This window comes from Coregonus lavaretus, assembly GCF_964263955.1.
Source record: "Coregonus lavaretus genome assembly, chromosome: 11".
Classification (NCBI taxonomy): Eukaryota; Metazoa; Chordata; class Actinopteri; order Salmoniformes; family Salmonidae; genus Coregonus; species Coregonus lavaretus.
This window is the reverse complement of record NC_139998.1, coordinates 12,503,292-12,527,907: the sequence shown is the minus strand read 5'-3', so window position 1 is coordinate 12,527,907 and position 24,616 is coordinate 12,503,292. Positions and strand designations below refer to the sequence as shown.

General features: G+C 41.9%; 1 pseudogene across 1 annotated transcript; it reads right to left on the bottom strand.

The window, feature by feature from the left end:
* Window positions 1-3,565: 3,565 nt before the first annotated feature.
* LOC311136978 (E3 ubiquitin-protein ligase AMFR-like) lies at window positions 3,566-24,387 on the bottom strand (annotated as a pseudogene). The gene is made up of 13 exons (XR_014615447.1): window positions 24,283-24,387; window positions 22,301-22,377; window positions 12,191-12,275; window positions 10,181-10,315; window positions 9,877-9,917; window positions 9,626-9,757; window positions 9,311-9,433; window positions 8,985-9,095; window positions 6,959-7,147; window positions 6,457-6,563; window positions 6,151-6,285; window positions 5,601-5,791; window positions 3,566-4,937 (listed from the first exon to the last, which is right to left on the bottom strand). The product of XR_014615447.1 is annotated as an E3 ubiquitin-protein ligase AMFR-like (transcript).
* Between the last annotated feature and the right edge of the window lie 229 nt (window positions 24,388-24,616).

Below are 24,616 nucleotides of genomic sequence, written 5' to 3'. Positions count from 1 at the left end.
TCAGTTAAGAACAAATTCTTATTTACAATGACGGCCCCCTATCTCCATCTGACCATTAGCAGAGCAGCAGGAGGCTGTCTACACTCATTGCTTTATAGCCTTTATAAACATTTCATGCAATTCTACATCATTTTACATATTAGCAGAATATTTTTTAATACCACACAAATTACCAAAATTACAGGCTAAGAATGGACTAATCGAGTGGCGCAGTGGTCTGTGCCACTAGAGATCCTGGTTCGAATCCAGGCTCTGTCGTAGCCGGCCGCGACCGGGAGACCCCATGGGGCGGTGCACAATTGGTCCAGGGTAGGGGAGGGAATGGCTGGCAGGGAGGTAGCTCAGTTGGTAGAGCATGGCGTTTTGCAACGCCAGGGTTGTGGGTTCGATTCCCACGGGGGGCCAGTATTAAAAAATAATATGTATGCACTAACTGTAAGTCGCTCTGGATAAGAGCGTCTGCTAAATAATGTAAATGTGATAATGATGAGTGAGAAAGTTACAGACCCACAAATATCATACCCCCAAGAAGACATGCTAACCTCTCACCCTTACAATAACAGGGGAGGTTAGCATTTATTTTTATATGTATGCCTCTGTAACTCATCATTTATTCACGATTCATTCAGGAGTATCCGTAATCATGGTAGCATCCACATTAATGTAGAAGTGTTTAGAGACATTCTATTCTTATTTACAATAAAGGTGACTCCAAAATGACAATACTTTATTTATCATTCATTTCTATTGGGCACAAAATAATCTGAAACACAACCAAAACAAACAGCAAATGCATCCAACAAGTTGGTAGAGTCATAAGCTTTATGTAATCATTGCGTGCTAGGAATAAGGGACCAAATACTCAACTTTTTGACTACTTTAATACACGTAAGTGGATTTGTCCCAATACTTTGGTCCCCTAAAATAGGGGGACTATGTCTTGTGTGTAGATGGGTGAGAGAAAAAAAATATATTTCATAAATTTTGAATTCAGGCTGTAACACTGCAAAATGTGGAATAAGTCATGGGTTTTGAATACTTTCTGAAGGCACTGTAACTATGCATGTACACAAATTAAGAATCAATGAAAATGTTAGCTATAAATCATACTGGCACACTCTCAATACAAATGGCAATGGGTACACATTTTTCTTTATACTTTAAGAGTGAAGAATGGACCTGCGCCTAAGGAGTTTGTCTTCAGAATATGAGTTTTATTCCGAATTATATACAAAAATATAACTCTTTCCTACATCTAACTGTACTACATGCTCTCAACAGTATCAGACATTGACATTGGATGGAGAGAATGTTTCTCCATGCTAGAGATGAGAGCAGAAACATGAAAAATATTGAAAATACAGATTTCTGATTAGTAATGTATTGGCATATTTATGAGACACAAATGCCTAATAGAGACAAAACATAACAACTTAAAGCTGCAATATGTAACTTTTTGCACAATATGTAACTTACTGGCATTCCTCGAGTGACTCAGCGGCTAGATCACATCTGAGATCTGAACCAAATTAAAGACTGTTTTGGTATAAGCAGAGCCACAATCGACTAGAAGCTTTCAAGGCCTGAATTCAATCGATCCACTTTAGAACGTGTCGTGTCCTGTTTTCATGACTCACATTAATAAGACATTGTTAGTTTGAGGATCACCAGATAATAATAATAAATATGCCATTTAGCAGACGCTTTTATCCAAAGCGACTTACAGTCATCAAATAAGTAACAGACAGAATGACTCATGCATAGATTTAGTGGCAAAGTGTGAAAGCGGCATGAACTTAATTCATGCCAGGCATTAATGCTCTGTAGTCCTGGGGTGAGAGAGACCGATTAAAGCTGTGATATCTATGACAGAACCCAGTCCCTGGTCTGGCTATAGCACCCCAGACAGCACATTTAAAACACAGCATGGGAAAAATGTCATCATGCAAATGTTTTGTCTTCTCAGATTAATTCAATGGATAGATAATTCAATGGATAGATTGTTTCCTGTAGTCCACGATCAGGAACTACTGAGGGCCGAGCACACCCCCATCCACATCGATGGGGCTGTAGTGAAGCGGGTCGAGAGCTTCAAGTTCCTCAGTGTCCTCATCACCAAGACATTAACATGGTCCATACACACCAACACAGTAGTGAAGAAGACACGACAATGCCTCTTCCAACACAGGAGGCTGAAAAGATTTGGCATGGGCCCTCAGATCCTCAAAAAGTTCTACAGCTGCACCATTTTGGTATTTTTTGTATTTTATTAGGATCCCCATTAGCTGTTGCAAAAGCAGCAGCTACTCTTCCTGGAGTCCACACAAAACATGACATAATACAGAACATTAATAGACAAGAGCAGCTCAAGGACAGAACTACATACATTATTTTTAAAGGCACACGTAGCCTACATATCAATACATACAAACTATCTAGGTCAAATAGGGGAGAGGCGTTGTGCCATGAGGTGTTGCTTTATCTGTTTTTGAAACCAGGTTTGCTGTTTATCTGAGCAATATGAGATGGAACGCTTTCTTGAATTTGTCCTGGATTTGGGGACTGTGAAAAGACCCCTGGTGGCATGTCTGGTGGGGTAAGTGTGTGTGTCAGAGCTGTGTGTAAATTGACTATTGCAAACAATTTGGGATTTTCAACACAATGATTCTTATAAAAAGAAGAAGTGATGCAGTCAGTCGCTCCTCAACTCTTAGCCAAGAGAGACTGGCATGCATAGTATTTATATCAGCCCTCTGATTACAATGAAGAGCAAGACGTGCCGCTCTGTTCTGGGCCAGCTGCAGCTTAACTAGGTCTTTCTTTACAGCACTGGACCACACGACTGGACAATAATCAAGATTAGACAAAACTAGAGCCTGCAGAACTTGCTTTTTGGAATGTGGTGTCAAAAAGCAGAGCATCTCTTTATTACGGACAGACCTCTCCCCATCTTTACAACCATTGAATCTATATGTTTTGACCATGATAGTTTACAATCTAAGGTAACGCCAAGTAATTTAGTCTCCTCAACTTGTTCAACAGCCACACCATTCATTACCAGATTCAGCTGAGGTCTAGAACTTAGAGAATGATTTGTACCAAATACAATGCTCTTAGTTTTAGAGATGTTCAGGACCAGTTCAGTGACTTCATTAGCTGTGGTTGCTGATGCGTATATGGTTGAATCATCAGCATACATGGACACACATGCTTTGTTTAATGCCAGTGGCAGGTCATTGGTAAAAATAGAAAAGAGTAGAGGGCCTAGAGAGCTTCCATTTAAAAAAAAATAGATAGATAGCTCTGAATCCACGATATGGCAGAGGTTGAAAAGCCATAACACATACGTTTTTTCAACAACAGGTTATGGTCAATAATATCAAAGGCTGCACTGAAATCTAACAGTACAGCTCCCACAATCTTCTTATTATCAATTTCTTTCAACCAATCATCAGTCATTTGTGTCAGTACAGTACATGTTGAGTGCCCTTCCCTATAAGCATGCTGAAAGTCCTGTTGTTAATTTATTTACAGAGAAATAGCATTGTATTTGGTCAAACACAGTTTGCTAAGAGCTGGCAGCAAGCTTATAGGTCTTCTGTTAGAACCAGTAAAGGCCGCTTTACCATTCTTCGGTAGCGGAATGACTTTGGCTTCCCTCCAGGCCTGAGGACAAAGACTTTCCTCTAGGCTCAGATTAAAGATATGACAGATAGGAGTGGCTATAGAGTCAGCTACCATCCTCAGCAGCTTTCCATCTAAGTTGACAATGCCAGGAGGTTTGTCATTATTGATCGATAACAATAATTTTTCCACCTCTCCCACACTAACTTTACAAAATTCTAACTTGCATTGAGAGCATCTTGACTGGCTGCATCACCGCTTGGTATGGCAACTGCATGGCATCGACCACAAGGTGCTACAGAGGGTAGTGCGTACGGCCCAGTCCACCGAGCTCCCTGCCATCCATGACCTCTACACCAGGCAGTGTCAGAGGAAGGCCCTAAACACTGTCAGACTCCAGCCACCCAAGTCACAGACTTTTCTCTGCTAACCGCACGGCAAGCGGTACCGATGCACCAAGTCTGGAACCAACAGGACCCTGAACAGCTTCTACCCCCAAACCCCTACCTACATGTACAAAATGTACCTCGACTAACCTGTACCCCCGCACATTGACTCAGTACCAATACCCTCTGTATATAGCCTCGTTATTGTTATTTTATTGTGTTACTTTTTATTTTGTTTTCAACATTATTTTATTTAGTAAATATTTTCTTTATTTCTTTAACTGCATTGTTGATTAAGGGCTTGTGAGTAAGCATTTCACGGTAAGGTCCACACCTGTTGTATTCGGCGCATGTGACAAATACAATTTGATTTGATTTGAAAAAAACATAAGACTACTAAATAGTTAACCAAATAGCTACCTAGACAATCTGCATTGACCCTCTTTGCACTAACTCTTTTGCCTCATCACAAACGCTGCTGCTACTGTCTATTATCTATCCTATTGCCTAATCACTTTACCCCTACCTATATGTACCCCTGCACATCGACTCGGTACTGGTACCCTGTGTATATAGCCAAGTTATCGTTACTCATTGTGTATTTATTCCTCGTGTTATAATTGTTTCTATATTTTTCTCTCTGCATTGTTGGGAAGAGCCCATAAGTAAGCATTTCACTGTTAGTCTACACCTGTTTTTTACGAAGCATGTGACATAAGATTTTCTTTTATTTGAGATAGTCTATTCAGTAGACTACTTCAGCCCTAGAAAGACTCTGGGACCTAGAGGGGCAGGTTTGGTGGTGCAGGGAGACCTGCGTGACTTATAATCCTATAACTCTTACTGAAGGGCAGACCTTCATCGTACTCATCATCATCTTCGTCGTTCATGGCAGCAGCTTCCTCAGGGCTCTTAGTTAGATATCTCCTGAGAGAGGAGACATAGAAAAGGGTTAGGGTTGTGGCTGAGGGTCAGGGTTGAACCGGGATGTGAACATTAAGCTAGGGTTAGGCTTGTGGTTTATATTGGTTTCCTTTCAAATACTTTAGCTCAGGTTGATTTAGCTTGCCTGGTGCAATGGAACCAATTGAATAGTCCCAAAAGTGCAACTGCAAACCCTGCCCGTCTGGCAATTTCAATGCCCAAAGTATTTGAAAGAAAAGTACTATTTGAAGCCCGGTGTGTTAGAGTTATGGGGCCAGGGAACATGGGTGTGCTAATGGGGTCAGTGCTGCCCAGTGCCTCATCATCATTAGGGCTGATTAGCCAGTGCTGCTAATAGATTAGTACCATTAACAGGAGCATGAGAAACAGAATGAGCTAAATGGATGTCAATGGAATAGAGCAGCATGAAATGGAAAAAACACAGGGTAAAATACAGGACAAAATATTAAAACAAAAACATCAATAGACAAGCGTGCACAAATAGAGCATAGAAAGGTAATAATAGGAGGACAAATAGACAATTTGCATAATTCACACTGCCCATAATAGACTGTAATTTGAAAATCCAGGCTAGCAGGTTAGGAACCGGAAGTGTTCCATTGAAGTCTATGGAAAACAGTGGTTTTAAATAAGCAGACACAGTACCTGCATGCTCGTAGCAGTATGTCATCTTTCCTCTGCTGCAGCATCTTCTGTCTCTCCTCGGCTGACTTGGAGAAGCGGCTGCACCTGAGCTCAAAGTCCTCCACCTCAGGGGTCACGACCTCTGAAGTCCCGCTGGCCCCACCCACATCCTCTGGGGAGAGGTTGACCTGGGAGACTATGCGATCCACAGGCTGGACAGGAAGAGGAGCACAGCATACCTTTTAGGGACTATCCTGGATTTACTGTTGAAGTCAGGTATCCCACTCAAAACATTTTATAAGTAATTTGTGATATTGGCTCATAGGATGAATTGACCCTGAATTCTGTTTTAGTATTCCCCTATGTTAATGTACCATCCAAGGAGTAACATAAACTCACATAAGTAGACACAAACACCTTTTGTTAGAGATGTGGGATTGACCTGTGTGAGAAAGGGTTTGTGGTGGGAGTGGGACTGGATTGACCTGTGTGAGAAAGGGTTTGTGGTGGGAGTGGGACTGGATTGACCTGTGTGAGAAAGGGTTTGTGGTGGGAGTGGGACTGGATTGACCTGTGTGGAGAAAGGCACCACGATGCGTCCCACCAGGATGTTGTCAGTGGTGACCTCTACAGAGTGGGTCAGCTGTAAGTCCTGGAGCACCAGATGGTAGGGAACCTGAGGGAACATATCCCCCATCTGATGGTCCTAAAGATAGTGAGAGAGGAGAATTATCATTATTTCAAACATCCAATATTTACCTAATTTTCTTCATTGTCACTGACATGAAAGAATAGGACAGGTGAATGTTAACACAATAATTGCACAAGGCACTGGAAGCACACAAGTCATGGATCAATGGACCATAGGAATACTGACCATGGCATTAAGCTGGGAGTTGTTGGCCTGTTGTACAATGCCCAGGATGTTGGTTGTGTGCATGACTTCCACTGAGAAACTGAGCAGCCAGCTTGCAATTCGACAACCTTGTAGGGTGAAATACATGTAAGTACAAGCTCATAGAATATTCATGAGAGGTGTACTACACTGTATACGGGTGTCTTGTGTTTAGAGAAAAGCTTGAACAGTTGCTAACTGTTTCAGAGTAACCGCTGAGGGGATGTCTATCTGCATATTTTATGGGTGTTACTCTCGCGCATGCTCTTAGCCCTACAGATACTAAGACCTGATGCAGAAAACAACAACAAAACTAGGGAGTCTAGGGACTACTGTCATTTATTTTCATAGGAACATTAACATTGATGAGGAAGCCAAACTGTTGATTGTGTCTTTTCCCAGTTCAATAAATTGCATACATAAATAGAGTGGTTCTGAGAGCTAGTAGAGAAATTAGGATACTGGAGGAGTTTTGGGGCCTCACAGTCAAAGAGGAAAAAGTGGCTGTGCTGGTTGAGGTATGGCCGTGCCTCAGGCCCGGGGCCTCCAGGGCCCATGTTGTCCTCCAGCAGGGGGTCCCTCTGCCTCTCCTCTGGCCCCCTCACTGATGTTCAGAGACATACAGCATGTGGGACATAACGTGTACTGCTCCAACCAGGAGGGCAGGCAGGAGCTGGGCACACAAAGGCATTTATGCACTGCTCAAAAAAATAAAGGGAACACTTAAACAACACAATGTAACTCCAAGTCAATCACACTTCTGTGAAATCAAACTGTCCACTTAGGAAGCAACACTGATTGACAATAAATTTCACATGCTGTTGTGCAAATGGAATAGACAACAGGTGGAAATTATAGGCAATTAGCAAGACACCCCCAATAAAGGACTGGTTTTGCAGGTGGTGACCACAGACCACTTCTCAGTTCCTATGCTTCCTGGCTGATGTTTTGGTCACTTTTGAATGCTGGCGGTGCTTTCACTCTAGTGGTAGCATGAGACTGATTCTACAACCCACACAAGTGGCTCAGGTAGTGCAGCTCATCCAGGATGGCACATCAATGCGAGCTGTGGCAAGAAGGTTTGCTGTGTCTGTCAGCGTAGTGTCCAGAGCATGGAGGCGCTACCAGGAGACAGGCCAGTACATCAGGAGACGTGGAGGAGGCCATAGGAGGGCAACAACCCAGCAGCAGGACTGTTACCTCTGCCTTTGTGCAAGGAGGAGCAGGAGGAGCACTGCCAGAGCCCTGCAAAATGACCTCCAGCAGGCCACAAATGTGCATGTGTCTGCTCCATGAGGGTGGTATGAGGGCCCGACGTCCACAGGTGGGGGTTGTGCTTACAGCCCAACACCGTGCAGGACATTTGGCATTTGCCAGAGAACACCAAGATTGGCAAATTCGCCACTGGCGCCCTGTGCTCTTCACAGATGAAAGCAGGTTCACACTGAGCACGTGACAGACGTGACAGAGTCTGGAGACGCCGGGGAGAACGTTCTGCTGCCTGCAACATCCTCCAGCATGACCGGTTTGGCGGTGGGTCAGTCATGGTGTGGGGTGGCATTTCTTTGGGGGGCCGCACAGCCCTCCATGTGCTCGCCAGAGGTAGCCTGACTGCCATTAGGTACCGAGATGAGATCCTCAGACCCCTTGTGAGACCATATGCTGGTGCGGTTGGCCCTGGGTTCCTCCTAATGCAAGACAATGCTAGACCTCATGTGGCTGGAGTGTGTCAGCAGTTCCTGCAAGAGGAAGGCATTGATGCTATGGACTGGCCCGCCCGTTCCCCAGACCTGAATCCAATTGAGCACATCTGGGACATCATGTCTCGCTCCATCCACCAACGCCACGTTGCACCACAGACTGTCCAGGAGTTGGCGGATGCTTTAGTCCAGGTCTGGGAGGAGATCCCTCAGGAGACCATCTGCCACCTCATCAGGAGCATGCCCAGCCGTTGTAGGGAGGTCATACAGGCACGTGGAGGCCACACACACTACTGAGCCTCATTTTGACTTGTTTTAAGGACATTACATCAAAGTTGGATCAGCCTGTAGTGTGGTTTTCCACTTTAATTTTGAGGGTGACTCCAAATCCAGACCTCCATGGGTTGATACATTTGATTTCCATTGATAATTGTTGTGTGATTTTGTTGTCAGCACATTCAACTATGTAAAGAAAAAAGTATTTAATAAGATTATTTCATTCATTCAGATCTAGGATGTGTTATTTTAGTGTTCCCTTTATTTTTTTGAGCAGTGTATATTCTACATTTATATATTCTACATTTATATATTCTACATTTATATAGCACTTCCACATTGGAAGGTGGAGGACTCACATCATTCAATCACTATCAGTTGATGTCCACCAGCCAAAAATATTTCCCCCAGACATTTAAACATCAATATATACATATCCAATAGCCATTGCAAACGACAACAGATAGATGTTGCGGTTGTTCAAATGTGCACAGCGCGGGAGAAAAGAGTTACAGTTTACAGACAGCTGCTCACTTGTGGAAGAGATGTCCACAGGGCAGCTTGCGTTCTGTAGTCATGGAGTCCCAGCAGATAGCACAGTCATCATTGTTGGCTACCAGCTCATCAGAGGTGGCCACAGCAAACCTGCAATCAACCAATCAGCAACATATTTAGAAGAACAACACTTTGTCCATTTTCTTCTTAGACCACGGAAATCCGCCTTTTGCTTTCATTTTGCCTTCAAATGTGCCTCAGAGCATAGTTAGATACAGTATAATATAAAAGGTCATTCAAACAGGCTACACAAGTACTGCCACCCTCTTTGAAGACAGATAAAGCTAGTTGATTGAGCAACAAACCTGGCCTCCATGTTGTGGATGACGCAGAGGTAGTTCTTGTGGCGACGGACTTCGTCGAACAGGTAGCGTAGCTGCAATGAAGATCACCAGGCTGGCAATGGAGAGCCAGATGGTACCGAACAGCTGAGAAGGGGGAGGGGTAAGAAGGGGAGGTGGTAGAAATAAGACATTATGGTTACAACAAGAAGGGACCTAATGATGAATGGACCTTAGTTACAACACTAGTAATGCAATAGTAATAACTCAAATAGGGACATGCCACTATTGTGTGCTTGCTTTGTGTGACAGATGTCTGAGGACGGGGTTTGAACTCATCAGCATGTGGATGTGATGCATGAGGTCCAGCCTTGCAGAGCCAGATCCATCACAAAGTCAGTGCAGGAGACGTAGGATCCCTTACTCTCCCAAGTGCCCTCATGGTTCAGGTCCCACAGGTGGATAGAGAACCTAGAGGGAGCAGGAACATGTGGTTAAGAGTGTGTGAGTGTGTGTCCACTTTTCAGATGTACCACCAGTTGGTAATGGGTTCATACAAGATATACAATATTGCCAACACAATCACTTACCGAATAATGACATGTCCAGTTCTAACGGATACCAGAATACACTGAAAGGAAACATAAGAAAACAATGGTCTCTTTAGATAACAGGGAGCATCATCAGATAAGGCCATGTTGTATACATAAAACAGAGAGAAGCACTACACAGTAAATGTTTATCCATATACATTAGAGAAACAAAGGTAAGAGGATCCAATAGAGACTTTTTAAAGTCGCCTCCATCTCAAAATGCATTGGAGAAACATTCCTCTCCTGAGGAGAGAAGATGAATCAAGGAAATACACTTGAGATCCACCTTCTAGCCTCCTACCTCAGAAGCCATGAAGGCGATGGTGTGCATGCCATAGGGGTGTCCCAGCAGGCCACAACAGGTCAGCAGCATGCTCACCAGCAGAGCCAGCACCCTCAAATGGCTGCCCAAAGGAGTGGTGGGAGAGAATGACAGCTGCAACAACAACACACACACACAAGATATGACTCAATGATAAAGTGTGATACTGACGTGGATGTTGATAGAATGTCATAACAGCAAAAACCCTAATCATGATCCGGGATGGTAATCAAAGTAAGGGGAAATTATCAGAGTTTATTAAGATGTTTTTACAGAACAAAGACACTATTGATTACCGTTATAGATTTTGGCTATTTACAAATACTAAAACATTTTTGTTTGTCAAAAGAGGATAACTCGTATACAGTGGGGAGAACAAGTATTTGATACACTGCCGATTTTGCAGGTTTTCCTACTTACAAAGCATGTAGAGGTCTGTAATTTTTTATCATAGGTACACTTCAACTGTGAGAGACGGAATCTAAAACAAAAATCCAGAAAATCACATTGTATGATTTTTAAGTAATTAATTTGCATTTTATTGCATGACATAAGTATTTGATCACCTACCAACCAGTAAGAATTCCGGCTCTCACAGACCTGTTAGTTTTTCTTTAAGAAGCCCTCCTGTTCTCCACTCATTACCTGTATTAACTGCACCTGTTTGAACTCGTTACATGTATAAAAGACACCTGCCACACACTCAAACAGACTCCAACCTCTCCACAATGGCCAAGACCAGAGAGCTGTGTAAGGACATCAGGGATCAAATTGTAGACCTGCACAAGGCTGGGATGGGCTACAGGACAATAGGCAAGCAGCTTGGTGAGAAGGCAACAACTGTTGGTGCAATTATTAGAAAATGGAAGAAGTTCAAGATGACGGTCAATCACCCTCGGTCTGGGGCTCCATGCAAGATCTCACCTCGTGGGGCATCAATGATCATGAGGAAGGTGAGGGATGAGCCCAGAACTACACGGCAGGACCTGGTCAATGACCTGAAGAGAGCTGGGACCACAGTCTCAAAGAAAACCATTAGTAACACACTACGCCGTCATGGATTAAAATCCTGCAGCGCACGCAAGGTCCCCCTGCTCAAGCCAGCGCATGTCCAGGCCCGTCTGAAGTTTGCCAATGACCATCTGGATGATCCAGAGGAGGAATGGGAGAAGGTCATGTGGTCTGATGAGACAAAAATAGAGCTTTATGGTCTAAACTCCACTCGCCGTGTCTGGAGGAAGAAGAAGGATGAGTACAACCAAGAACACCATCCCAACCATGAAGCATGGAGGTGGAAACATCATTCTTTGGGGATGCTTTTCTGCAAAGGGGACAGGAGGACTGCACCGTATTGAGGGGAGGATGGATGGGGCCATGTATCGTGATATCTTGGCCAACAACCTCCTTCCCTCAGTAAGAGCATTGAAGATGGGTCGTGGCTGGGTCTTCCAGCATGACAACGACCCGAAACACACAGCCAGGGCAACTAAGGAGTGGCTCCGTAAGAAGCATCTCAAGGTCCTGGAGTGGCCTAGCCAGTCTCCAGACCTGAACCCAATAGAAAATCTTTGGAGGGAGCTGAAAGTCTGTATTGCCCAGCGACAGCCCCGAAACCTGAAGGATCTGGAGAAGGTCTGTATGGAGGAGTGGGCCAAAATCCCTGCTGCAGTGTGTGCAAACCTGGTCAAGACCTACAGGAAACGTATGATCTCTGTAATTGCAAACAAAGGTTTCTGTACCAAATATTAAGTTCTGCTTTTCTGATGTATCAAATACCTATGTCATGCAATAAAATGCAAATTAATTACTTAAAAATCATACAATGTGATTTTCAGGATTTCTTTTTCAAATTCCGTCTCTCACAGTTGAAGTGTACCTATGATTTAAAAAAAACAGACCTCTACATGCTTTGTAAGTAGGAAAACCTGCAAAATCGGCAGTGTATCAAATACTTGTTCTCCCCACTGTATAGGACTATGGGAAACGTACATATTCAAAGCGGTACTTGCAGAACTGGACCATGGAACCATAGACCACATCACCACCTCCTCCAGAGTCTGAACATTCAGCACCCCTGTAGAAAATGAAGTTCCAGTACTTTATTTGGGGTGACCAACTTTTTATTCAGTTTTGTCATTTTTCTTTTTCAGAGGGGGGTTACAGGTTCAGAAACATTCAAATAAAAACATACAAAGATGACCCAAACCCATTCCTCCCCTCAGTCCCCATCCACCCACCCGCTTCCTCCCTCCCTACCCGGAAAGCATGCCTCCCACCCCTTCCCATCCCACCCAGCAACCAAGTTTCAGAACTTGTCCTTCAGGTGCTGCAGAGTCAGAGAGAGCAGCCAAGGCAGATGGGGTGTTAAAAGACAGATTAAATGTAGTCTTCTATGAGTAACAGCAATATCCTCATTTTTTAAAATAGCAATAGAATAACCTACAGTATATTGACTAGGCTTTAATACAGCTCCATAATAAAATGTTTATGTCGCCCTCTATCAATGCATGCATGTCTCGATGACTACTAATGGAATGACATACCCATTATATCCCAGTTAGAGGGGACTTTCTGAAGGTTTCCAGGAAAATCATTAGGTTACCTGGGTAGTCCTTTATACTCACAGTACCTGTCATCCCGTACACGGGTTGAAAAAAGCAGATTTGGTCATTGAAAAGCACCTAAATTTAAACGCAGTGGCTGTACAGTAACATACAATACAGTGCATTCGGAACGTATTCAGACACCTTCACTTTTTCCACATTTAGTTAAACTACAGCCTTATTCTAAAATTGATTAAATTGTTTCCCCCCCCCCTAATCAATACCCCATAATGACAAAACCAAAACAGTATTCAGAACCTTTACTCAGTACTTTGTTGAAGCACCTTTGGCAGCGATTACAGCCTCAAGTCTTCTTTCTTGGGTATGACGCTACAAGCTTGGCACACCTGTATTTGGGGAGTTTCTCCCATTCTTCTCTGCAGATCCTCTCAAGCTCTGTCAGTTTGGATGGTGAGCGTCGCTGCACAGCTAATTTCAGGTCTCTCCAGAGATGTTCGATCGGGTTCAAGTTCGGGCTCTACCTGGGCCACTCAAGGACATTCAGACTTGTTCTGAAGCCACTCCTGCGTTGTCTTGGTTGTGTGCTTAGGGTTGTTGTCCTGTTGGAAGGTGAACCTTCGCCCCAGTCTGAGGTCCTGAGCACTCTGGAGCAGGTTTTTATCAAGGATCTCTCTGTACTTTGCTCCGTTCATCTATCCCACGATCCTGACTAGTCTCCCAGTCCCTGCCACTGAAAAACATCCCCACAGCATGATGCTGCCACCACCATGCTTCACCGTAGGGATGATGCCAGGTTTCCCCCAGACGTGAAGCTTGGAATTCAGTCCAAAGAGTTCAATCTTGGTTTCATCAGACCAGAGAATCTTGTTTCTCATGGTCTAAGAGTCCTTTAGGCGCCTTTTGGCAAATTCCAAGCGGGCTGTCATGTGCCTTTTACTGAGGAGTGGCTTCCGTCTGTCCACTCTACCATAAAGAACCTGATTGGTGGAGTGCTGCAGAGATGGTTTTCCTTCTGGAAGGTTCTCCCATCTCCACAGAGGAACTCTGGAGCTCTGTCAGAGTGACCATCGGGTTCTTGGTCACCTCCCTGACCAAGGCCCTTCTCTCCCGATTGCTCAGTTTGGCCGGGCGGCCTGCTCTAGGAAGAGTCTTGGTGGTTCCAAACTTCTTCCATTTAACAATGATCGAGGCCACTGTGTTCTTGGGGACCTTCAATGCTGCAGAAATATTTTGATATCCTTTCCCAGATCTGTGCCTCGACACAATCCTGTCTCTGAGCTCTACAGACAATTCCTTCGACCTCATGGCTTGGTTTTTGCTCTGGTGTGTGCCTTTCCAAATCAAGTCCAATCAATTTAATTTACCACAGGTGGACTCCAATCAAGTTGTAGAAACGTCTCAAGGATGATCAACGGAAACAGGATGCATCTGAGCTCAATTTTGAGTCTCATAGCAAAGGGTCTGTATACGTATGTAAATAAGGCATTTCTGTTTTTATTTGTAATACATTTGCTAACATTACTAAAAACCTGTTTTTGCTTTGTCATTATGGGGTATTGTGTGTAGATATTTAATCCATTTTAGAGTAAGGCTGTAACGTGAACAAAATGTGGAAAAAGTCAAGGGGTCTGAATACTTTCTGAATGCACTGTATATAGACAGGTGTGTGCCTTTCCAAATCATGTCCAATCACTTGAATTTACCACAGGTGGACTCCAATCAAGTTGTAGAAACATCAAGGATGATCAATGGAAACAGGATGCACCTGAGCTCATTTTGAGTCTCATAGCAAAGGGTCTTAATATTTAGGTAAATAAGGCATTTCTGTTTTAATTTAATCCATTTTAGCATAAGGCAATAACGTAACAAAATGTGGAAAAAGTGAAGGGGTCTGAATACTTTCCAAATGCACTGTATATGACGCCAGAGCTCAGGCTCTCTGCTTTACATCGCTGTATGGGTTTCGTGTGTACCTCACGCAACAAAAAGATGCCCCATCCCTTCTGCTAATTGGGCTACTTTAGCAAATGTGTTGTTGTCTGAGTGAGGGGAATGCTGTAAATCGAGAGGAGTCAATGTGTTCTGAAAGATGAGATGTTGAGGATTTTAATAATACCGCTTTGATGTCATACAAGCAAACCACACACCTGTGGGTTCAAATGTGCACTTCACATTTCCATATTAGGAACAGAATGAGCCTATGATTGTCATATTGTGAAGAAAATTTGCCGCCGAACACGCACTTGAATGTACTCATGACTCCATTCTATGCACACCAAAATTACACTGTAAGATCATATTTTATAATTTAGCTGGTCATGTTGGCAATAGAATAATCTTCAAAATTATGCCCACCTGACCCAGATTGTGATTTATAATGGAATGTTTTTGGATTAAGTAAACGACAACAGTAATTGTGTGATGGTTGGGATGAAGGTCTGTGTTCCAAATAAAAAACTTCAAGTGTACTTGCTTCAGTTCCTCAATGGAAATGATGCAGCCACCACTATGCTTGAAAATATGGAGAGTGGTACTCAGTAATGTGTTGTATTGGATTTGCCCCAAACATAACACTTTGTATTACTTTAGTGCCTTGTTGCAAACAGGATGCATGTTTTGGAATACAGTGGTGTGAAAAAGTGTTTGCCCCCTTCCTGATTTGTTATTTGTTTGCATGTTTGTCACACTTAAATGTTTCAGATCATCAAACAAATTTAAATATTAGTCAAAGATAACACAAGTAAACACAAAATGCAGTTTTGAAATGAAGGTTGTTATTATTAAGGGAAAACAAAACCCAAACCTACATGGCCCTGTGTGAAAAAGTGTTTGCCCCCCGTTACAACACAACTCAACTGTGGTTTATCACATCTGAGTTCAATTCCTCTAGCCACACCCAGGCCTGATTACTGCCACACCTGTTCTCAATCAAGGAATCACTTAAATAGGACCTGCCTGACAAAGTGAAGTAGACCAAAAGATCCTCAAAAGCTAGACATCATGCCGAGATCCAAAGAAATTCAGGAACAAATGAGAAATAAAGTAATTGAGATCCATCAGTCTGGAAAAGGTTATAAAGCCATTTCTAAAGCTTTGGGACTCCAGCGAACCACAGTGAGAGCCATTATCCACAAATGGCGAAAACATGGAACAGTGGTGAACCTTCCCAGGAGTGGCTGGCCGAACGAAATTACCCCAAGAGCGCAGCGACGACTCATCCAAGAGGTCACAAAAGACCCCACAACAACATCCAAAGAGCTGCAGGCCTCACTTGCCTCAGTTAAGGTCAGTGTTCATGACTCCACTATAAGAAAGAGACTGGGCAAAAATGGCCTGCATGGCAGAGTTCCAAGACGAAAACCACTGCTGAGCAAAAAGAACATCAAGGCTCGTCTCATTTTTGCCAGAAAACATCTTGATGATCCCCAAGACCTTTGGGAAAATACTCTGTGGACTGACGAGACAAAAGTTGAACTTCTTGGCAGGTGTGTGTCTCATTACATCTGGCGTAAAAGTAACACCGCATTTTAGAAAAAGAACATCATACCAACAGTAAAATATGGCGGTGGTAGTGTGATGGTCTGGGCCTGTTTTGCTGCTTCAGGACCTAGAAGACTTGCTGTGATAAATGGAACCATGAATTCTGCTGTCTACCAAAAAATCCTGAAGGAGAATGTCCGGCCATCTGTTTGTGACCTCAAGCTGAAGCAAACTTGGGTTCTGCAGCAGGACAATGATCCAAAACACACCAGCAAGTCCACCTCTGAATGGCTGAAGAAAAACAAAATGAAGACTTTGGAGTGGCCTAATCAAAGTCCTGACCTGAATCCTATTGAGATGCTGTGGCATGACCTTAAAAAGGCAGTTCATGCTCGAAAACCCTCCAATGTGGCTGAATTACAACAATTCTGCAAAGATGAGTGGGCCAAAATTCCTCCACAGCGCTGTAAAAGACTAATTCCAAGTTATCGCAAACACTTGATTGCAGTTGTTGCTGCTAAGGGTGGCCCAACCAGTTATTAGGTTGTAGGGGGCAATCACTTTTTCACACAGGGCCATGTGGGTTTGGATTTTGTTTTCCCTTAATAATAACAACCTTCATTTCAAAACTGCATTTTGTGTTTACTTGTGTTATCTTTGACTAATGTTTAAATTTGTTTGATCTGAAACATTTTAAGTGTGACAAACATGCAAAGAAATCAGGAAGGGGGCAAACACTTTTTCACACCACTGTTTTTGTATTCTGTACAGGCTTCCTTCTTTCCACTCTGTCAATTAGGTTAGTATTGTGGAGTAACTACAATGTTGTTGATCCATCCTCAGTTTTTGCCCATCAACGCCATTAAACTCTGTAACTGTTTTAAAGTCCCCATTGGCCTCATGGTGAAATTCCTAACCGGTTTCCTTCCTCTCCGGCAACTGAGTTAGGACGGACGCCTGTATCTTTGTAGTGACTGGGTGTATTGATACACCATCCAAAGTGTAATTAATAACTTCACCATGCTCAAAGGGATATTCAATGTCTGCTTTTTTATATTAGAGATTTGAATAAGAGATTTGAAAGTCTAGGTTTGGGATCAAATATGTCACCAATTACTGTTCCAAAAGGATTTTAAAGAAATTCAATAAACATATTTTGTCAGATATTAAACCGAATAGCGGCGCTCTAAACATGCGCAAATCCCCATAGGAACACAGCCATTTTAAAAGTGCAGGGCTTGTACAACGTGCCATGCCTTCATTTTTTGTCTTACATTAATGATTTACCTACTGTATGAGGAAAAAGCTGAAGTCTCTACCTATCCATTGATTTAAATATATCACTTGTCTGATTCCCAGTTCGTCCACTAGATTGCAGTAGTAGATCACATGATGTCTCTTGGCCACTTGAAACCAGTTGGTCTGGTTTGGGTAGTGCGTTACTGTGCCAAAATGGCTGAAATGGTTTTCAAGCCTCACATCTTAAAATGACCTTAGCAATCAGGTCTTTCAAGTTATGGAGTTTTTGTTGATGTTGAAATAACACACAGACAGGTGAGGACACTTCAAACTTATTTTCCCATTCACTTTACCTATTGTAAACGATGAGCTAGCTAAACAGAGCATGTGGAGGATGGGGGGGGGGGGGGGGGGGGGGGGGGGGATTCTTATAACATTGCCAGCTGTAAGAGAGGGGGGGAACCCCCCCAAACTCACCGGGCCTTGTACAGGGCCCAAAACAACCGCACAGAGTTTTTACCCATCTACCAATAGGTGCTCTTCCTTGCAAGGCATTGGAAAACCTCCCTGGTCTTTGTGGATGAATCGGTGTTTGAAATTCACTACTCGACTGAGGGACCTTAGAGGTAATTGTATGTGTGGGGTACAGAGATGAGGTAGTCATTCAAAAATCATGGTAAACACTACTATTATTATAGAGTCCATGCAACTTATTATGGGACTTGTTAAGTAAATGTTTACTCCTGAACTTATTTAGGGTTGCCATAACAAATGGGTTGAATACTTATTGACTCAAGACATTTCAGCATTTCATTTTTAATTAATATGGGGGTATTGTGTGTAGGCCAGTGACACATCTCAATTTAATACATTTTAAATTCAGGCTGTAACAACAAAATGTGGAAAAAGTAAAGGGTTATGAATACTTTCTGGAGGCACTATAACTATGCATGTACACAAATTAAGGCACTGTAAAATCAACAGTGTAATGTCTGGAACTGTTCTGTCCTCACTTTTGGTCCGAATTTCCCCATAATCTCCAGTGTTCTCTTTTAATTGGTACCATGGTCATGCATACGCTTTTAATATTTATTCTGTTAGAAACATTTCAATGTTGCCCTATTCAAATAGGCCAATTTCCATGAGTGTAAAGGGTTAATGAATGACATTGACAAACACAGAACAAATTCCTGCTAACCTGTTTTTCACTGATGCGGAGCAGCACAAAAATGCACTGGATCACCTCAGCATCAGGACACAGCAGGCTGTATTCACCGTCACATGAGCAGCATGACATATTTAATTGAAAGTTAAAAATCATCAAATGAAGCACAGCAAATGTACACTATCCCAAATCCATTCATTCAATATCAAGGTGGAAGTTTGCCTTAGGTTGTGAGGTGAAAGTCTCAATTGCAACGGTTTTGTTCTTATTCAACACAATTAACAGATACAGTTGAAGTCGGAAGTTTACATACACCTTAGCCAAATCCATTTAAACTCAGTTTATCACAATTCCTGACATTTAATCCTAGTAAAAATTCCCTGTCTTAGGTCAGTTAGGATCACCACTTTTTTTTAAGAATGTGAAATGTCAGAATAATAGTAGAGAGAATGATTTATTTCAGCTTTTATTTATTTCATCACATTCCCAGTGGGTCAGAAGTTTACATACACTTAATTAGTATTTGGTAGCTATGCCTTTAAATTGTTGAACTTGGGTCAAACGTTTCAGGTAGCCTTCCACAAGCTTCCCACAATATGTTGGGTGAATTCTGGCCCATTCCTCCTGACAGAGCTGGTGTAATGGAGTCAGGTTTGTAGGCCTCCTTGCTCGCACATGCTTTTTCAGTTCTGCCCACACATTTTCTATAGGATTGAGGTCAGGGCTTTGTGATGGCCACTCCAATACCTTGACTTTGTTGTCCTTAAGCCATTTTGCCACATCTTTGGAAGTATGCTTGGGGTCATTGTCCATTTGGAAGACCCATTTGCGACCAAGCTTTAACTTCCTGACTGATGTCTTAAGATGTTGCTTCAATATATCCACATAATTTTCCTTCCTCATGATGCCATCTATTTTGTGAAGTGCACCAGTCCCTCCTGCAGCAAAGCACCCCCACAGCATGATGCTGCCACCCACGTGCTTCATGGTTGGGATGGTGTTCTTCGGCTTGCAAGCAACCCCCTTTTTCCTCCAAACATAACATGGTCATTATGGCCAAACAGTTCAATTTTTGTTTCATCAGACCAGAGGACATTTCTCCAAAAAGTACGATCTTTGTCCCCATGTGCAGTTGCAAACCGTAGTCTGGCTTTTTTATGGCGGTTTTGGAGCAGTGGCTTCTTCCTTACTGAGCGGCCTTTCAGGTTATGTCGATATAGAACTCGTTTTACTGTGGATATAGATACTTTTGTACCTGTTTCCTCCAGCATCTGGGATTGATTTGCACTTTTCGCACCAAAGTGCGTTCATCTCTAGGAGACAGAACGCATCTCCTTCCTGAGCGGTATGACGGCTGCGTGGTCCCATGGTGTTTATACTTGCGTACTATTGTTTGTACAGATGAACGTGGTACCTTCAGGCATTTGGAAATTGCTCCCAAGGATGAACCAAACTTGGGAGCATCTACAATTGTTTTTCTGAGGTCTTGGCTGATTTCCCCATGATGTCAAGCAAAGAGGCACTGAGTTTGAAGGTAGGCCTTGAAATACATCCACAGGTACACCTCCGATTGACTCAAATGATGTCAATTAGCCTATCAGAAGCTTCTAAAGCCATTACATAATTTTCTGGAATTTTCCAAGCTGTTTAAAGGCACAGTCAACTTAGTGTATGTAAACTTCTGACCCACTGGAATTGTGATACAGTGAATTATAAGGGTCATTCTACAGATTCGGTGCCTTTTGTGATTGAGGAGGATGAAACAATGAACATTAATCTTAAGCTTTTTTTTTATTTGATGTGACAAAGTAATGTGTGTACTTGATAGAAAATACCTTTTCCCATCTCAATGTAGAGTATTAAGTTATTATTCTGTATTATTTTCTCAAACAAGTCCCAATTTAATTCAACCCCGTCACAGTCATTTTGTTATTCAACTATTCATTTTTCCAATAAGCTTGAGATCAGCTTCTGGCATAATCTCACAGTTTAGATGTCCCTTGTAAATAATGGCATATTGTAATTAAAGAGAAAATCAAGAAAAACTGACCAGCACCATCCTTTCCAGTTTACGATGAAGAAATTTCTAATCTAACTCCACATTTTCGCAAGAAATGTGCAAGAATGCTGCGTAATTCCTGACAAAATTGAAATAGCCTTATTTACCCTGATTTAATACACACAATAAAAACACTATTGATGTTATATTTTGTGTATTTAATACAAAAATGTAAAAAAATAATCTCGTAACAGGGATGAATGCACCGCAACAGGGTTGAAAATCATGTAACAGGGTTGAGTGAAAAGCATCACGTGTCATATGTTTTATCTTTTGAGATCACTAACATGTTGCCATTTTTTAAACATTTTAAACATTTTTAAACCTACTGTCAACATAGCTTTTAAAATCTAAAGAATCTAGATGAAAGCTAGACAGAGTAAAACACATTAATGAACTAATAACAGTAACAACATTTCATTGATTTCATAAAAATATCCATCTGATAATGGCAGGAGTCTGTTTGAACATTGAGCAAACATCTTAACATTGATAACCTATATAGGTCACATGTTGCCATTTTTTAACATTTTAAACTACTGTCAACATAGCTTTTAAAGTTTAAACAATCAAGATGAAATCTAGACAGATTAAAACACATTAATAAACTAACAACAGTTACAACATTTCATTGATTTCATAGAAATATCCAGAGTAATGGCAGGAATGTCTGTGTTGTTTGAATGTTTGAACATTAAGCAAACATTTTAACATTAATAACCTATAGGTAAGCCTACAGTTTGTTCACCATTTTTACTGAGAGAGCCTAGCCCACACTTCCTTCTGTATTTCCATGTGCCTAGAAGTCACCGGTTTAGGGGGATCAATGTGTTCCAAGATGTCCTCAAATGGATACCACAGGATATCATCAAGAAGTGGCCAGAAGTACCTATTTGGTCCAGCACAGCACATGCATTTGACCTGCACATGGGATTCATCTGTGGCTAGAATTATTCCGGGATAGAAATCGTCATCATATTTGGCCACGCACCATTTCCCGCATATGTCTGGATTTGCCCAATCAACCTCCCTCTGTGACACGACTGATGTAACTTTAGGGGTAAATGTGAAATGTTGTGTATTGAAACACTGGCATTCCAGTTTCTTGTTGTGGACTGTGCACATACAGCTTACATCACGGTAGGCAATTTGCCTTGCAGCCACACAAACAACTTGGTGGATCCGCATTGTGGATGGAACTACTGGTAAATCTTTGCCTTTCTGCTGCTGTTTTTGCCATTGTTGAATCTGAAATTGTAGGTCAAGATCAAGTCAATGACCAGTTTACTCTCCAAAACTAATTACTGTATCCTTTTAATCACTATGTAGTAAAATGAACGTGAACTTGTAGATAATACTCCTAAATATGTCAGTACAAACCAGTCGGCTAGTGAACATGAACCCCTCACGCACCAGTTGCCAAGGCAGTATACTGTATGTCTTTTTAGACTAGTCTTCATTTACATTCTCTAGTCTTTTTATGCATTACCAAATTATGCTTTAAAGCAACAAAACTTTATTTTCTGTTGATTGTGTGTCCATGACCACCACCACCTCGTGTCTTAAAGATCTTACATTTCCAGGAGAATTACCTGACCACCGGCGCGCGGATGTCCCTCACCTTCCTCTCTATGTGTGTTTCCTTTCTGCTGCTGTTTTTTCCATTGTTGAATCTGAAATTGTAGGTCAAGGTCAAGTCAATGACCTGCTTACTCTTCAAGACTAAATATTGTATCCTTTTAATCACTATGTAGTAAAATGAACATGAACTTGCAGATAATACTCCTAAATATGTCAATGTATATAGGAGAGAGAACAAATTAATTGTCACTTTTTTTAAGTTATTATTTTCAAAAATTCCTCGTACTTTTAGTTGATACTGTAAAACCGTAAACAACAAACATTCAACAAGAAAATATGATTGGTATTAAGCAATATACATTAAATATTGGTAAGATTTAACAGCTATTCAACCCTGTAACAGCCATTCAACCCCGTAACATTGAAAAATGTGATGGGGTTGAATGTGACAGGGTTGAAGATTTTGTGCTAATCTGTTGCTAATTCGGGATGCTAGCAGCTAGCAGTGTGCCACATGGCCTTATTCAACAAAAGACATTGTTATACTTCATAGCTATAAAAACAATTATTGGTAAAATCTTAACTATGAATCCCCCCCCCCCAACAGAGTTGAATACCTGAGATTGACAAAGCCCATATGTGCTTAAAAAACATGAAATATTTATAAAAAGTGAGAGAGCAGCTTACATTTTTTAAAAACATTTTAGTCATTTAGCAGACGCTCTTATCCAGAGCGACTTACAGGAGCAATTAGGGTTAAGTGCCTTGCTCAAGGGCACATTTACGTCATTTAGCAGACGCTCTTATCCAGAGCGACTTACAAATTGGTGCATTCACCCTATAGCCAGTGGGAAAACCACTTTAAACTTTTTTTTTTTTTTGGGGGGGGGTAGAAGGATTACTTTATCCTATCCCAGGTATTCCTTAAAGAGGTGGGGTTTCAAATGTCTCCGGAAGGTGGTGAGTGACTCCGCTGTCCTGGCGTCGTGAGGGAGCTTGTTCCACCATTGGGGTGCCAGAGCAGCGAACAGTTTTGACTGGGCTGAGCGGGAACTATGCTTCCGCAGAGGAAGGGGAGCCAGCAGGCCAGAGGTGGATGAACGCAATGCCCTCGTTTGGGTGTAGGGACTGATCAGAGCCCGAAGGCTTCTCTGAAGACTTGTATGATGTCACTTCCTCATAAATGATGTCCACAGGATCAAACCATTATTTAATTGTGAGTGGGGGTATTGTTGCGTTACGGGGTTGAAAGAAATACAAGGACAGGGGTAAAAGCCTGAATTTCTCAGAAAATAAAATGTCTTATGCTGAGAAAATGGATTATGCATAATAAGGGGGCATATACAATTAATTTAACAACAAAAAAAGCATTATTATTTAACACTGTGTACTCAAAATGAGTCACGCCATTTGCATGATGGTCAATAGGGACAGGCGAAATTCTTAATACTCCTAAGAAAAGCAAACATATAAGTATTGAAATTCATCTCTGTTTAAAATCATATTCTCTACTCCATATTAAAAACATGTAAAACTTTGAAATGTTGTAATTTAAGTGTAGTTTGATAAATGTTCTGACAAGTTATAACACTAGTACATCTTGGGACACTGACAATACTGAAATGTCACCGAATCTGTAGAATGACCCATAAGTGAAATAATCTGTCTGTAAACAATTGTTGGAAAAATTACTTGTCATGCACAAAGTAGATGTCCTAACCGACTTGCCAAAACTATAGTTTGTTAACAAGAGATTTGTGGAGTGGTTGAAAAACGAGTTTTAATGACTCCAACCTAAGTGTATGTAAACGTCTGACTTCAACTGTAAGCCAGTACTATTCAAAGCCTGAAGATCAACAAACCACAGAGGCTAAGTTTACAAACTTACCCAAACCAGGTGGGCTACAACAGGACAGTGGCTGCCACATCTCCAAGGCAGGTGAATTAGCCATCATCATCACTTTCTACAGGAGTACTGCTCTGTGTCTGTGACAGTAGAGTAGCTACTCAAGATTGGCCTGGCGAGCAACACAGCGCTCAAAGCTGTGTATGTCTGCAAACTGGGCCATGGGAATCTCTCCAAAAACAACAAAGGCATTTTGATCTGTCGCGAGGTTTGCCAAAATCGACAAACCACTACTTTGGAGAGTTCTGGACTAGATTGAACGGATCAGAGTGCACCCTCTACTATTTTCAAATCTTTTTGTCAACCATGATTCAAAATAGCTAACGTTAGCTGCATAGCTAAGGTTAACTTTATATTAATATGACAACTCGTCCACGCTGATAACTAACTTTCTGCACGTTATCGGCAAATACCAACTGTG